Source organism: Saccopteryx bilineata, chromosome 7, assembly GCF_036850765.1.
Source record: "Saccopteryx bilineata isolate mSacBil1 chromosome 7, mSacBil1_pri_phased_curated, whole genome shotgun sequence".
NCBI lineage: Eukaryota > Metazoa > Chordata > Mammalia > Chiroptera > Emballonuridae > Saccopteryx > Saccopteryx bilineata.
Genome location: NC_089496.1, coordinates 48,308,189 through 48,324,426, shown reverse-complemented (window position 1 = coordinate 48,324,426; position 16,238 = coordinate 48,308,189). Strand labels below are relative to the sequence as shown.

The following is a 16,238-nucleotide window of genomic DNA, read 5'->3' as shown; positions in this document are numbered from 1 at the left end:
CAGGCAGATCTGAGTTCAAATCCATCCTTTACCGGTTATTCCCTGTTTGATTTGCTAAATTACTTAACCCCTCGGAAGCCCAATTTCGTCATCTATGAAATAGCAGCAATTCATTCACTGGGTGGCGAGTACTCATTAAGCACTGGCACTGAGAGGCGTTGGGATGGGGAGAGGAATAGGAAAGACTCTGTCCTTGTTGTTATTTATGAGACTGTAAAGAGGAATAAATGCACATATGTGTATCTTAGACCTGATGGAGGACTCGGTATATATTTGGTGCTCATTAAATATAGTTTCGGCCTGACCTGTAGTGGCGCAGTGGATAAAGCATCAACCTGGAACACTGAGGTTGCCGGTTCGAAACCCTGCACTTGTCTGGTCAAGGCACATATGGGAGTTGATGCTTCCTGCTCTTCCCACACTCCTCTCCTCTCCTCTCCTCTCCTCTCCTCTCCTCTCCTCTCCTCTCCTCTCCTCTCCTCTCCTCTCCTCTCCTCTCCTCTCCTCTCCTCTCCTCTCCTCTCCTCTCCTCTCCTCTCCTCTCCTCTCCTCTCCTCTCCTCTCCTCTCCTCTCCTCTCCTCTCCTCTCCTCTCCTCTCCTCTCCTCTCCTCTCCTCTCCTCTCCTCTCCTCTCCTCTCCTCTCCTCTCCTCTCCTCTCCTCTCCTCTCCTCTCCTCTCCTCTCCTCTCCTCTCCTCTCCTCTCCTCTCCTCTCCTCTTCCCTCTCCTCTTCCCTCTCCTCTTCCCTCTCCTCTTCCCTCTCCTCTTCCCTCTCCTCTCCTCTCCTCTCCTCTCCTCTCCTCTCCTCTCCTCTCCTCTCTCCTCTCTAAAGTGAATAAATAAAAAAAATAAAAAAAATAAATACAGTTTCTTTTTTGAAGAACTTAAATACATATTTTATTATCTTCTCCTTTTAGTTCATGCCATATTCTCTTACTGCTAAGAAGAGTGAACTATATTAAACATACAACACACACACACCACACATTTTTGAGTCATAGCAGGAGTTTTGGGAAAGGGGGCTGGATGAGTCCCAGAGCCTCCTACAAATACATTCAAATCATAGTGTACACATGTGATTTAAATAGGTAGAGAGGGGGAAGTCTGCAGCTTTTATCAGATTCTCAAAGAGTGCCCTTGATCCATAAAAGTTTAAAACATTTCCAAAGCCCCATGATTGGTCCATCATGCCAGGCTCCTCCAAACGAGGATCTGTAATGAAAACTCTGAGGGGGTGATTCGTTCCAGGGTGAAGGTGGCTTTCTGCGTGGCGTTGGTTCTGAGCCCCCGGCTTCTGGGGTGGCAAGAGGAGAGCCTGTGTCCGGCAAGGTCATCGCCTCTTGAATCCCCTGGTGCCCACTGGAATTCAGAGGCTCGCTCCCTCGCGGATGGAGCCAGCCCGAGGTGGCTGGGGCGGCAGGACAGATGTGTGTGCGCGGATGCTGTGAGAGCTTCATTAACCCCGGCGCAGCCCGGTCACGGTGGGCGGGGCCCCTCCGGCCTCCGCCTGATTCTGTGTTCTGATTTGGGAAGCCTGGGAAGAGGACTGTCTCAAAGGGAGACTAATGCAGAAGTGTGATGTTACTATTATTATTGTTGACGTTACAACCGCAGGCTGCGGGCTCGCGTAGCTCCGCGTGTTTTTCTCAGCTCTAGCGGTTAATCCCAGCCCCATTGTTCAGCCTTCGCGCTCGTGGATCAGCCCAGGAGGATGTTTTCTTTCCATTTCTTCTTGCAAGAGAAAAAATGAGATGAATGGAATGAGAGGTGTTTCAAAGTCAAGAAAACGGTACCAGGGGACTACTCTGTCTTGTCTCATGTGCCGGAGCAAGGCCGCGTTGTGCTGTGCCCTCCTTGCCTCTTGGACAGGCAGAACAGTGGTGCATCCGGGGGCTGCAGTGTCCCTACACTGGCCTCCAGACCACCACAGCTCACCAGGCTTGGATAGGCCCTTTGTGTCTTTCGAAATTCTCGGGCACAGAGTCCGCCTCCCCGTGGAACCTGTGTAGGACACACCCACAGAACCCGCCTCCCTGCGTAACCTGTGTAGGACACGCCCACTGGGGACTCAGCGCAGAGGTGCCCTGGCTTTTAGAGGCTGACGTCCTTTTGGAGACCCTCAAATGAACGCTCAAAGCAGTTTCCATCAGGGCAATTGCAGACGCCCCCCACCCCCACCCCAGTCTTACTGAGCTATGATTGGCAAATAAAAATTGTATATATTTAAAGAGCACACACACAAGGAGATGTTTTGCTACATGTGTGCATTGTGAAATGATCACAACAGTCAGGCTAACATATCCAGCACCTCTCATAGTTACCTTTTGTACGTGTGTGCGCTGAGAACACTGAGACTCTCTTAGCAACCAGACTCAGAGGAGCAGAGGGTAGAAGGGTGGTTGTCGGGGTGGGGAGTGGGGGGCAGCAGGAAAGGGGGAGACGCTGCTCAAAGAGGACGAAGTTCCTCGTATGCAGGATGAACCCATTCCGGAGATCTACTATTCAGCATGGCGATTAGAGTTAATACTGTATCATAGATATGAAATCCGCTTAGAGCAGCGGTTCTCAACCTGTGGGTCGCGACTCCGGCGGGGTCGCCTAAAGCCATCGGAAAATACATAATGCATATCAGGTATTTACATTCCGAATCATAACTGTAGCAAAATTACAGTTATGAAGTAGCCACCAAAATTGTTTTTTGGTTTGGGGTCACCGCAACATGAGGAAACTGTATTGCGGGGTCACAGCATTAGAAAGGGTGAGAACCACCGGCTTAGAGAGTGGCTCCCGAGGGTTCTCACGGCAGGCTCCTCTATATTGTAGTGTAGTGGATGTCCGCAGGTGCGGCCTTGGGCCAGTGGTCTCCTCTCTGCTTTCTCTTCTTGGCCTCATTTGTAAAGCTACTTAAAGATGGATTGAGGTGGTCTATAATTGCAAAGCCAGCATACCCTCATCAGAGGGCTTCAGGTGAGAGGGCTGTTCATTGACCAGACACATAGAGTAAGCCTCCCAACTCAACACACAATAAATACCCGCTTCTGAGAGACACCATTGTAGGTCAGGGGCAGAATTCAGTTCAAGTCCAGCTCTGCCATTTACTGTATGAGCTCAGGCAAGTGAAGTTTCAGTGTGAGGGTTCCATGGGACACCATACCTGCAGATGGTGGTAACACACCATACCACGAATAGTAACTATTTTTATTATCCCTATACTAAGGCTATTATTACTACTGCTCACGTTGGTAGCAATATTTATGTTGGGGGGAGGGAAGAGATTGGCAATGTCCTTGAATATGACTCAAGGTTAAACCTGCCCTTTTTAGTAGGCGGGGGCGGCTCTGTCCGCACATTTTGACAACTCCTCAGTTACCAAGAGAGCTGAAAATATATCAGCCCTGGGTCCTGATGCATTATTGATGCTGTTCCTTTTCTTCCGGCTGCATTGCACGGTCCTTGCCGGCCCAGAGCAGGAAGGGTAGGAGGGGTATTCTCTCTCTCTCTCTCTCTCTTTCTCATTCTCTCTCATCCCTTGGAGACAGGCCAGAGAGGAATCGTGCTCCAAAATGTTACTTCCCTTCTAAGGTGAAGAGCATGCGTTGCATCTGGTTGTCCCGGTGGGTTATTTCCACACAGCAGCTGCAGCAGCTCCCTCCGCGCGGCTTCATCCCTGCACCATGTCACGGGTGATTAAAGACAGGCAAGCAAGCCTGCTGGGCTGGAGTGAGGTCAGAGCCCTCCGGGGGCGGTGCAAAGAGGGATTTTCCTCGGTGTTGCAAACACTGATGGAGGACGTCACAGAGCCCCGGGAGTGCTCTGTATGGGCTGTGAAAGCGCCTCCGGCGGGATATTGATTTGGCAAGTTGGTTAGCAGCAGCTGGGACAAATGAGGCCGCCTGGCCGCTGTGGGGGGGCTGGGGTGGGGGGCCCAGCCGCCTGGGAGATCCGCCCACAAGACTAGCGTGGCCCGAATGTTTGCAAATGCCAGGTGACATGGGCTCAGCCAGGGCACAAAATGACGCGGCACCAGCCGCTGCCAAGATGCCCAGAATAAAGCTTGGCATGGACTTTTGAAGAGCAAACTCTGATAAGCTCTCAAATTTAAGCACCTGCTTAACTGGTTTAAAAAAAAGAGAGAGAAAGGGAAGTACATACAATCATTGCATTTTCAGAAACATCTTTTGGCCTTGAACCATGCTGCCGCCTTCTTAGGAAGAGTTCCCTTTTCTTCCTTTTTCTCCGTCTCCTCTCCTTTCTTGTATGTTTGAAACGTGCACTCACTAATCGTGGCATCCAGGGCTGGCTAGTAATTGAGGGAAGCAGGCTGTCGCTGAATTCTAATCACATTTATGATCTAATTGAATGAGGTAAGCCTCCCTGCCCATCTCTCCACATACGCACATTTTCCTTTGATGAGAGTGTTGTTTCTAAAAGCCACAGTTATCAAATAAAGTTCCAAAGCACCAGGAGTGACTGATCCATAAATCCTTGACCGAGTTTGACTTTGAAAAGGTGGCGCATTGAAATGGCCTCTCTGACCAGCTGGTTGCAGCCCGCCGTGAGAGACAGCTAAACCCTGCAATACATCAATAAAGAGGGACAGTGGTCAGACGCCCCAGGTTCTGGCTGCATCTTTAGGAATTGCTTGGAATTGATCTGGCAGAAATGGTTGGTTTCTTTCTTTTTTTTTTATGTTTGTTTTTTTGTTTTTGTTTTTTTTTGTTTGGTTTTTTTTTTTTCATTTTTCTGAAGCTGGAAACAGGGAGAGACAGTCAGACAGACTCCCGCATGCGCCCCACCGGGATCCACCCGGCACGCCCACCAGGGGCGGTGCTCTGCCCCCCAGGGGGCGATGCTCTGCCCATCCTGGGCGTCGCCATATTGCGACCAGAGCCACTCTAGCGCCTGAGGCAGAGGCCACAGAGCCATGCCCAGCGCCTGGGCCATCTTTGCTCCAATGGAGCCTTGGCTGCGGGAGGGGAAGAGAGAGACAGTGAGGAAAGTGCGGCGGAGGGGTGGAGAAGCAAATGGGCGCTTCTCCTATGTGCCCTGGCCGGGAATCGAACCCGGGTCCTCCGCACGCTAGGCCGACGCTCTACCGCTGAGCCAACCGGCCAGGGCTCTTTCTTTTTTTTTTTTTTTTAATTGAATTTATTGGGGTGACACTGATTAATATCATGGTACAGGTACAAGGTGTGCGATTCTACAACACAGTTCTATACACTGTATTGTGTGTTCAAGTCTTCATCCGTGACCATTTCCCCCCATACCCTCCTCTGCCTCCCCTGCCCCCAGTAATCACCACACTGTTGTTTGTGTCCATGAGTTTTTTTGTCCTTTTTTTGCTCAATTCCTCCACCCCCTCACCCATCCCCTACCCACAGCTGTTAGCCTGCTCTGTATGTATGAGCCTGTCTCTGTTTTACTTGTTAGCTCATTTTGTTAATTAGAGTCCATATACAAGTGAGATCATACGGTACTTATCTTTTTCTGACTGGTTTATTTCACTGAGCCTAATGCTCTCCGGGTCCATCCATGCTGTCAAAAAAAAAAGGGTAAGATTTCCTTTTTTTATGGCTGTGTAGTATTCCACTGTGTAGAGATAAATGCTATGGTACATTTACACAATGGTTGGCTTCTGATAGATTGGATCATATATAGAACAAGAGTATGCAGGAAATTATTAATCTGGTAAGTAAGATTTGCATCTCCAGACACAGGAGACTGATTTTTGTATAGGGCGCAGAGGATGCTTCTGCTCTGTTAGTGGATGGAGAGGTGGGGGCTGATTTCATAAGTGTTCTTTGAGCTGGGGCCAGAGAGGGGAAATAGCAAGTGAAATCTTTCTTATTTAGAGACTGATTGATTCAGAAGGCTCTGTTTGGTTGGCCCATAGTGAAAGCCTAATGGCTTCTAATAGGATCTTTTTTTTTTTTTTTTTCCTGAAGGGAGAAGTGGGGAGGCAGACAGACAGACTTCTGCATGCACCCTGCTGGGATCCACCCGGCATGCTCACCAGTGGGTGATGCTTGGCCCATTTGGGGTGTTGCTCCGATGCTACTGGAGCCATTCTAGCACCTGAGGCAGAGGCCATGGAGCCGTCCTCAGCGCCTAAGCCAACTTTGCTCCAATGGAGCCTTGGCTGCAGGAGGGGAAGAGAGAGATAGAGAGAAAGGAGAGGGGGAAGGGTGGAGAAGCAGATGGGCACTTCCCCTGTGTGCCCTGGCCAGGAATTGAACCCGGGACTTTCACACACTGAGCCGATGCTCTACTGCTGAGCCAACCGGCCAGGGTAATAGGCTCTTTATTGACTTGATTGGAGCTGTTTCCAAGGACTCAGCACTCTCTCCTTTCAATGCTTTGGTTAAAATCCTCCTAACTACTTCCTAAACTCCACCGAGGAGCATAATGCTCATTTCTTCCTTTGCATTTAGCCAGGCAGTGGGGAAGCCACACAACTGCAGTCTGCACACTAGTGTCTACCTGGTTCCGTGGAGATTTGGGCAGCATGGAGGCGCTTACTTTCAGAGTCTCTTGCTAAGATGTGCCCTGCATGCTAATTACTTTTAAATTGTGTCTCTACTTTCCCTTCCCCTCCATAAATCAAGCCCCATTCCCTGCTTATTCGAGTCTGTTTATATCTCAGGTGTAGAAATATAAGCATATTTCAACCTCTGATGAGTCTGTCCGTCTGTGTGTGTAAAGGATTATGGACCAAATCAAGGTGCTTTCAGGGTCTTTTTTATTAGCCCGGATGTGTCAGAGGCGTGTGGGTGGAAGGCATCCATGGAAATGGATTCTCTTACTCTCCTGTCTTAGAACTCCGATCACTTCTGAGAATCACAGGAACTCGAATGGGCCGTTGAGTTGTCCCCAAGGACAATTTTGAAAATACTGTCAGGAATAGTTTATTCTCCTTCATTCCCCTTGGGTGTTGACTCACTCAAAAAAGTAAGATTTCACTTATCTGCAGGGACTGAGGGCAGCTGCCAGATAATGGAAAGTTAACCCTTTAGACACCAGGAGCTAAGCCAGCGCCTCCCTGCCTTTCCCGAGTAGCCCCGCCTGAGCTTTGGGTCCAGGTGAGGATTCCTCTGTTTCTATGCCCCAGGCTTGCTCTTTAATAGCGTTTACTTGACAGGAACCGCCTTGGGCCATAAATGAAATATGTGTCACAGTCCTTCTCAGAGCAGCTCAGTTGGTCCGTTGGTCTGTGATGCACGGGAGCGGGGGCAGGGGGAGAGGAGGACAATGACAGACGAGATGTCTGTGGTCTCTGCCCTCCAGGACACTAATCTCGTGGACGCTATGGCAATACCATCAGCAGCAGGGAAATGAGCTCCTCATCACTGATGGATCTGTTCAGCATTGTCACAGATTTGGATGCTGGAGCTAGAGTCTCTCCTCAGTTCAGGTCACTTTTTGAGGTCACTTAGCATCTCTCATTAAGCCAGGGGACGTGCTTGCTCCTTTCCAACCATTCTTCACATAGCAACCAGAGTAGTCTTTTATAAACATGCATCCTCTGTTGAAATCCGTCCATGATTACCTATTGTACCTCAAATGAAAGCCAGACCTTCCATGTGGCCCCAGGGCTCAGCTACAGCCCCTACCTACCCGCCTCTCCCACCTCCTCTCAGGCCACTCTTCCCTTGGCCACCTCACCCCAGCACAACTTACCTCCTTCCGATTGCTTGACCACATCCTTCTCGCTCAGAGTCTTTGCACATGCTGTTCCTTCTTGTCAGAAATGTTTTTCCTCCTACTTGTTATTTGAATGACTACTTTTCCATCTTTAGGTCTTGGCTCAGATGCCACCTGCTCATGAAGGCTATCCCTGACCACCTGTGTGGATTAAGGATGGCTATAAAATTTGTCACTATCCCCTCCCCCAGTGGGAGGTGGAGTCTATTTCTCTTGCCCTTGATTCAGGGCTGTACCCAACCAAATGGGGCAGAACTGAGACTGGTCCAGCTCTGGGCCTGTCCTTCTTAGAACACTGGCTCTCACAATTCCGCTGCCACCTAAAGATGTCTAAGCTAGCCACATGGAGAGACCACGTGGAGAGAGCGAGGGAGAGGTCCTTGCCTCCCAGCTGTTTCTGGGAGGGCCCCAGACATGTGAGTGAGACCGTGTTGGATAGTCTAGCTTTAATTGTCATCTGACTGCAGCTGCACAAGCGACCCCAAACAAGACCAGCAGGAGAACTGGAGACCACGGCATCATGAGAGAGAAAAATGATTGCTGTGGTCCTGAGCCACTAAATTATGGGGGGTGGTTTGTTACACAGCAATAGCTGACTGAAGTGCTAATTTGTTTATAAATACAATAGGTTCCACCCCCACTGTCCTCCATCTTGGACTCACTTTTACAATGATGTATTTGTTATTTGATAATCTGTTCAGGATGGTTTCTGCAGTTAGACTGGCACTCCATGGCACACCACTGGATTTTTTTATTGATTACTGCACACCTACTGTCACATACGCCTGCCTGGCACAGAGTAAGGGCTCAGCAATGTTTGTCGAATGAATGAATGAATGAGTTCAAAAGGTCCCAGTATTAATTTGTTTGGGAGGCTCTCTCCCCCTCAGCCCCCACATCTGATAACAGAGACATGAATCTGTAAATCTTCTTCTGTGGTTGCAGTTCAGAAATCATTTTTTTTTTTTTAATCTTTCTGAAGCTGGAAATAGGGAGGCAGTCAGATAGATTCCTGCATGCACCCGACCGGGACCCACCCAGCACGCCCACCAGGGGGCGATGCTCTGCCCATCCGGGGCGTCGCTCTGTTGCGACCAGAGCCACTCTAGCACCTGAGGCAGAGGCCATGGAGCCATCCCCAGCGTCCGGGCCAACTTTGCTCCAATGGAGCCTTGGCTGCAGGAGAGGAAGAGAGAGACAGAGAGGAAGGAGAGGAGGAGGGGTGGAGAAGCAGATGGGCGCTTCTCCTGTGTGCCCTGGCTGGGAATCAAACCTGGGACTTCTACACGCCAGGCCGACGCTCTACCACTGAGCCAACCGGCCAGGACCCAGAAACCATTTTTGAAAAAATATTTTGTCCTTCTTTATTAATCGTACTTATTGAATCTCAATTCTCTTTGTATCTCCGACATACCTGCTCAACAGAGTTTCATGGTTCCATCCTAGGAACTTTCACGTGGGAGCAGGCCCATCGCCATCTGTGTGTCTAGCCTCTGCCCTTGTCCCTTTCTTGACCCCCTCACACCCATCACACCAGGTGCCCTTGGACCAGATTCTGGAGTGGAAGTGGGAGTCATTCTCGAGACTGGGAAGGAAGTTCAGAGATAATGGAGTACTGGGCTGTCTAGGGACACCACTTCTGGTTCCAGCTCTGTCACCACCTGGAGCTGGGCCCTGGGAACAGTTACTGCCCCAGGTGCTGCTCCTTGCTCTCAGTATCATAGGACCTTGGGCAGTGGGATCGCTAAGGTCCCTTTCAACGCTTAGGGGTTCCCTGCATTCAAATCTGCTTTATAGGCTTAGGAAGAACAACCAACCTGCTAATTTATGTGCATTTGGGTCAGAATTTGGCTGACTGTTGCCTCAGCAGTTTTACACGAACAAAAAATTTCAGTTTCATTAGCACAGCCAAGTTGCTTCTGCTGGGTTGGCAGTGTGTCCTGAGAGGCAGAGTGACCAGCGGGGGCCAGGAGTCAGGCAGCCTCGCCCTGTCATGCTGCCTGGGCGCCAGCTGGGAGGGAGACCGGGCATAGGGAAGTTGGCGGGCCTCTCAGACCTCGTCCACTTCGTTTCTGAGCTGCGGATGGTAATGATATCTGTGTCACTCACTTCAGGGTTGTTTTGAGGGGCTAGCGTGTGTAATGGGGCACGTTTTGAGATGTCATTGTCATGACGTTGAAACAAAATTATTAACATATCTATTTATCAAGACAATGAAGCCTCCTTATATTTACCCTGGGTGCTCTGCCCACTGCAAGGTTCCTGTACCATTTTCCAGTTTTCTTCCCTTAGTTTCCTGTTGGATGGATGAGATGGAGGAGGAGTGCCTCTAATAGTGAAGGACCTAGCCATGCATTGCTATTTGTTTTTTTTTTTTAACTCCTTATAGCGACCCTCTAAAACAGGAGTTGTATTAGGATTCTTTTATTTGGAAATTTGATTCAGCCTAATGTAAGTGAAAAAAAAAATGGGAGGAGAGAGCATTATTTGGATCCTATAACTTAAAAGGCCATGGGTAGCTCGGCTTCAGGCATGACAGGATCAAGGTGCTCAAAAGATTCCTTCACACTTTTTTCTTTGTCTTTTTAGTTCCTGCTTTTCTCTGTGTTGGTGTCTTTTTTCTGTTATGCTTTATTCACATGGTAAAAAGATAACCCCAGAGCCAAGAGAACCTCAAGCCTTATACCTTCTTATCTCAAAGAAAAGAGAAATAGACCTCCTTATTCTTTCCCGTTGGCCACGTCAAATCTCCCATAAGGAAGCAGGACTGGAGCTGCTTTAGTCACGTGTCACCTTCAGACCAATCACTTTGTTTGAGATCTGGGTGGAAATCTCTGATTGGCCAGGCAATGTCTGTTATAGACACATCTATGTCATATCTAGACTCAGGTTTCCCTATAGCTTTTTTGGACCCTTGAAAAGCCTGTTAGCCCAGACCAGGCGGTGGGTTTCTAATCAGATTGTACGAGAGCTGGACAGGGATCCCAAGGTCACTGAGCCCCAGCCAGCCAGGGCTGAAGAAGAAAAGTGTCTTATTCTAGGTCACTTGTGATTCAGTGCCAGTCCAAGCCCTTTCGTTTGCTGGTGCCACCTGCTCTGGAGGGTTCCATGAGCTGCTTCTGGCAGAGCCACTGAAGGGTCCTGCTAGAGAGAGGGGCCAAACCTGTGGGTCACAGGCAGATGACGTCAGACCACTCCCAAGCTGGGACTGCATCCTGTCTCTGCTCTCACCTCCTCTTCCCGCCTCTCTGGGCCACTCTCTGGGTAGTTGAGATGTTGGCTACTCGGAGCCCCATTCCAGATGGGTTTAGCCAGGCAGTGAACTGGGTTTAGCCTTCCTGCACCTTGTTTCTCTAGTGGAGCTGGCTCCTGGGACAAAGTCTGCCCCAAATCATAAAACCAAACAGAAAAGATGACAAAGGGAAAAGCAGCGTAGTTGTCACCAAGGAGACCTCTTGTTAGAAAGGAAAGCCAGTGGCAAGAGGAGCCTCTGTGGGCAGCATGTATGGGGCAGTATTTGGTGTGGTTCTGTGCCCAGTGGTGTGACTTCCAAGATTCCAGATGCTTCTCCATAATTTCCCCCTTCATAGACTCTCTCACGGATGCCATTGCCAAGTTCTAAAGAATGTAGCAGGGCGCTGGCTGGCTTCACGGAGGTCAAAGCCAGGAGTATAATCTTGTAGAGGGAGGAGAGGTGCTCATGGGAGATAACGCTGTGCTTTTTCTGACTTGGCTGCTTTTCTTCGTCCTGTTTTTCCCTCTTTGTAACCCGAAGAGCTCGTTTGCATTGGGTAGCCGGACTCCTCTTCTGTGCCCTAGTTAGCCTTCGCCCCAAGGTCATTGCACACAGGTTCCCAGAGAGCTGACCTGGGTGCATGATGAATGTACATTCAGGACAGCGAGTCCCCTCCACGTGTGACCACGCCTCCCCCTGCTTAGAACCACCGCGGCTCCCGGTCATCTGAAGGAGAGAGCCCAGGCTTCTGCCATGGCCCCAGCATCTGGCTGACCCTTCCAGCAGTTTCTCTTGCTCTCTGTAGTCACGCATTTCCGCACATGGATCGTGGACACCCCATGCCTGCTCATGCCTCTGTGTGACTTTTCATGCAGTGCCCTTCTTCTGGGGCCACCTGCCTCCACTCAACCAAGTCACTGCTCCTCACCCACCTTCAAGAGTTCATTCAAAGGTCACTGCCACTATCTCGGTAGCCTTCCTAATTTCCCCCTAATTAGTGAGCCCTCCACCTGTGCCCCTGCTGCCCCACCCTCTCCGTCATACGCCCTTCTACTTGTCTTCAGATGTCTGCAGGGAGGGGATGCACCAGAGGGAAAAGACATGAGCTTTGTACTCTGGTCTGCTTTTAAAATCTGGCTCTGTCACTCATGAACTGGATGTCTTTGCAAAAGTGACCTGACCTTTGGGAGCCTCTTCTGTCTTCACTTGTAAATGGGAAGAGTGAACTACTCTGAAGCGTTTTGTTGTCGATGCAGTGAACCAACTTGCGATGTGCTGAGCGTGGCGCTTGGCACGTGGTGGTCCTCAAGAACTGGTAAGGGTAGTAGTTGTCATTATTGTGGTTATTATTCAATCATGAAATCTTAAGGCAGAAGGGCTCTCTGGGGTCATTCTCATGCCTAGAATGCCTGATTCCTTCTCCCTTGTCAGTCATCCAGCTTCTCCTTGAACTCTGCCAGGAGCACGGAGCTCACTTTCTCTCTGACCGTAGGGTACTTAATGCTGACGATGCAGAGGCTGGCTAGTACTGAGGCTAAGTGATCATATGTCTACTTGGGGACTATTTTGTTTTATTTTTCAGAGAGAGAGAGAGAGGGAGAGGGACAGGAAGGGAGAGAGAGGGGGGATGAGAGAGATGAGAAACATCAACTTACAGCTGCTTCACTTTAGTTTTTTATTGATTACTTCTCATACTTGCCTTGAGTGGGGAGCTCAAGCCGAGCCAATGACCCCTTGCTCAAGCAGCGACCTTGAGCTCAAGCCAGTGACCTTTGGGCTCAATCCAGTGACCATGGATCATGTTGGTGATCCCACGTGCAACCTGGCGACTTGGAGAACTATTGTAAATTCACAGTTGTATGTATGTATGTATGTATGTATGCATGTCGCTATATAGTTAAGTGATGTTTGACCACATAAGAGTTCCTAAAAAGCTGGGTTAGGAAATCACAGTGCAGATAAACCTCCAAAGCGAAGTTGTGAGTGGCTTTGCATTTTCCTAGACCTTTTGTTTCTCGGTGGATTTGCATCTGATTTTTGCTCGCCTCTGAGCAGAGCTCCAGGAGAAATTGTGGCTTGTCATGTTGCTGCGACTATCAGGCATACGCTATCTGTGACAGATAAAGAGAGAACAAAAGCGGAGCGACATAATAACGTGGTACATCGACAAGTGGTGACATTTTGTTGGCAGGGACAATCAAGCTTTTCCTAATGTGGTTTAAAAAGAACCCTGGATTAGGGGCAAGGAATCCTGAAGATTTAGTAGTGCTTTGGCCTCAGTCCTCATCTGGGAAGTGGGAGCATTGGTCCCCTCAGAGATGAGATAAGAAGGTAGAGGTGGACTTTGTCCCTGAAAACGAACTAGTCCCCTCCCTCATTCAGTGCAGCCTTTACTTCTGAAATCGGTGGTAGGCCCTAGCATCCCTTAGAAGACATTCTTTGAAATATAATACTCTGTTGCTTAAAAAAAATTTGAAAACTTCTAATCTGCCTTATTTTTAAGGTCCCTCCAGCTCCAAAAACCACTATGGCCCAAAAAAGAAAGCCAAGTTCTATCCTTATGGACTTTCTAATACATGTTTAATTTGTAGTTTTTTTTTCTAAAATGAAACAAAAGCATGTTTGAGAAACTCTTTTAAAGAATATATTTTGTCGTCTCTTTCTGATGAGCTTAGTGCCATTAGAAGGCTATTCTTTCCCATTTTCTTCCAAAATGTGTTTTTCTCTGAATCAGAAGTCTCACCGACAGTAGGAAGAAGTCATCAGTGTGGGTTGGGGCAGGAAGACCAGGGTGGTCCTTTGGCATTCGCTCTGTCCTTTCCTGGGGGACAGGGTGCGCTCAGCAGTAAGCACTGCCCCGTCCAGCAGAGCCTTTCGCCACGTCTCCCCAGGTGACCTCGGAGGATCATAAAGGTGGGACAGACGTAAAAAAGCTTTTTGCCGGCCCTGGCCGGTTGGCTCAACGGTAGAGCATCGGCCTGGCGTGCGGGGGACCCGGGTTCGATTCCCAGCTAGGGCACATGGGAGAAGCGCCCATTTGCTTCTCCACCCCCACCCCCCCTCCTTCCTCTCTGTCTCTCTCTTCCCCTCCCGCAGCCAAGGCTCCATTGGAGCAAGGATGGCCTGGGCGCTGGGGATGGCTCCTTGGCCTCTGCCCCAGGCGCTAGAGTGGCTCTGGTCGTGGCAGAGCGACGCCCCGGAGGGGCAGAGCATCACCCCCTGGTGGGCAGAGCGTTGCCCCTTGTGGGCATGCTGGGTGGATCCTGGTCGGGCGCATGCGGGAGTCTGTCTGACTGTCTCTCCCCGTTTCCAGCTTCAGAAAAAAAAAAAAAAAAGCTTTTTGCCTAAATTCTGCACTTTAATGATGCAGAAAATGGGACCTCTGTGAGGGGGACCTATTTGTATTGGAGTAGGTCAGGAACTGTCACTCAAACTGTGATCTTTACGAGTTTAATTCCCATGCTGTTGGCTAGGTAACCTCCCCGTGCTTCAATTTTCTTATATTGTGAATTGGGATGATGATGGTGATAGTATTTGTCTCATAGTGTTGTTTCTATGTGTGCATAGAACCCTTAGAGCAGCGCTTGGACCATAGGAAGTTTCGGATATGCACTTGCTATCATCATTACTGCACCTCTGTGTTTTGACAGCTGGTTGCCCAAGATGTACAATCTGATGGAAACCCCATTTGGGGACTGTGACCCTGTCTTGCACCCCCAAAACAAGTTGCTAAAATAATCTCTTCTTTTAACATCCTATCTATTCCCCCTCCCCCTCCACCAGGTGACTATTCCCTGCTGGGTGATATTGGGTGGGTGGACAATTGGTTTTATTCAGGTAAATGAATTTCATGTAAATATGTTGGCTTCTTAATGCCCGGTAGGGATGCCTAAACTCAGTGAAATGTGTGTGCTTCCAGAAAACCTCTGTCTTCACTTATAAACGGGACTGGCTTTAATAAGGCGACTTCAGCTTGTTTCTCCGGTGTGCGTGCAGGTCCTTTCCAATCGGACAGGTCTGCTGCCTCCCCTTGAGGCCGGGGCCTTCTGCGCTGCACTGGACAGAGCCAGCCACGCCGGTCTCGGCACTCTCACCTCTCAGTTCTGGAGAGTCAGTGGCAGCTACCAAACGGGGGAGCATTTAGGATTTAGACACTCTGATTTTATTCTTTTATCAAGGCCCTACGCATGGAATGTGACTTGAGTCCTCATCTTTACGTTTACCTCACTTTTGGGACACAGGAAAATATCTGACAGAAAAAGGATGCTGGGAGGTGACCCAAAGAACCCTTACCTGCCACTGAGTCATCTGGCAAGCTGCACCCTGACTCTCAGGAGCCCGGAGACCCCGGGTTGAAGTGGCCCCTGGGAGGTGATGGTGACTGCCTGACTTCATTTACAAGGGAGTTTGACTGCCAGTTCATCCTGTGATGTCAGGGCTGTGATCAGCTTGAGCACCAATTGGTCCTTTCTTTTTATGCCTCTGGTCCCTCTGTTAATCCCCCTCCCAACTCCACACCCGGTCCCACTCTGCCAGAGCAGTTTGCATTTCTGACATTGCGAATGACCCAGGGGGACAACGACAGTGGGTAGCAGCTTTGTGGAGCTAAAACTCTCCCTAGTCTCAGCACCACCTGGCCCCCATCAGCCCCTCAGGAACCCCTTGGGTTGTGTGACATTGATCAGTAGACACACCTACCTCTCCTCTTCACTGTTGGTAATCCCCACCTGGGTGGAGAGAGGACTTTGTGAGTGTGATGTGTGGTTACTTTTCTCCCCATCAGTTGCTTTGATATTTCAAAATGGACCCGGCTCCCCCCAGCGATGGGGGGCGGGGAGCGCCAGCGCTGTGAATGAGAGAGAGCTCGGGCACTCACTCCGCGGAACCTCGCTGCTGCCGCGAGCCCCGCCGGCGCCCAGGGAATCTCTCAGATTTCCGCGTGGTGCCGTGTTACTCACGGGCTTCAGCAGCCGTGGACACACCCGGGCGGGGGCGCCTGGCACGTGTGGGTGCCCGGGTGCGAGGCTGGAGCCCCGCGAGCGTGTGCCCTGCAGACGGCGGCGCCCGGCGCGCCCCTCCCTCCGCGCCCGCCCGGGGTGCCAGACCGGACGCCAGCCCCCGTGCGCTGACAGACGACTTTTCTCAGTTGTCAGTTTTCTCGCTTGTCAGCAGAGCTGCTGTTGGTAAGTGAAAGGAAACAGGGGGCGCGAAGGCAGCCGGGCAGGGGAGCGGGGAGGAGGAGCCGTGGGCGTCCCAACGCGGGGGGCGCTGCCTCGGGTCAGACCATCGGCCCTGTGCCAGGG

At 50.2% G+C, this 16,238-nt stretch overlaps 1 protein-coding gene across 13 annotated transcripts in view; it reads left to right on the top strand.

Annotated features, from left to right (window-relative positions):
- Positions 1-16,238, top strand: part of PDE1C (phosphodiesterase 1C) — a 458,978-nt gene that overhangs the window by 209,915 nt on the left and 232,825 nt on the right. The window contains exon 1 of one of the 13 annotated variants that reach the window (XM_066238381.1): positions 15,991-16,118. The exons of the other annotated variants lie outside the window; for them this stretch is intronic. The gene's annotated coding sequence lies outside the window, so the exon portion shown is untranslated. Of the gene's footprint in view, positions 1-15,990; positions 16,119-16,238 lie in introns of those variants that run through there. 13 annotated transcript variants of the gene reach the window in all.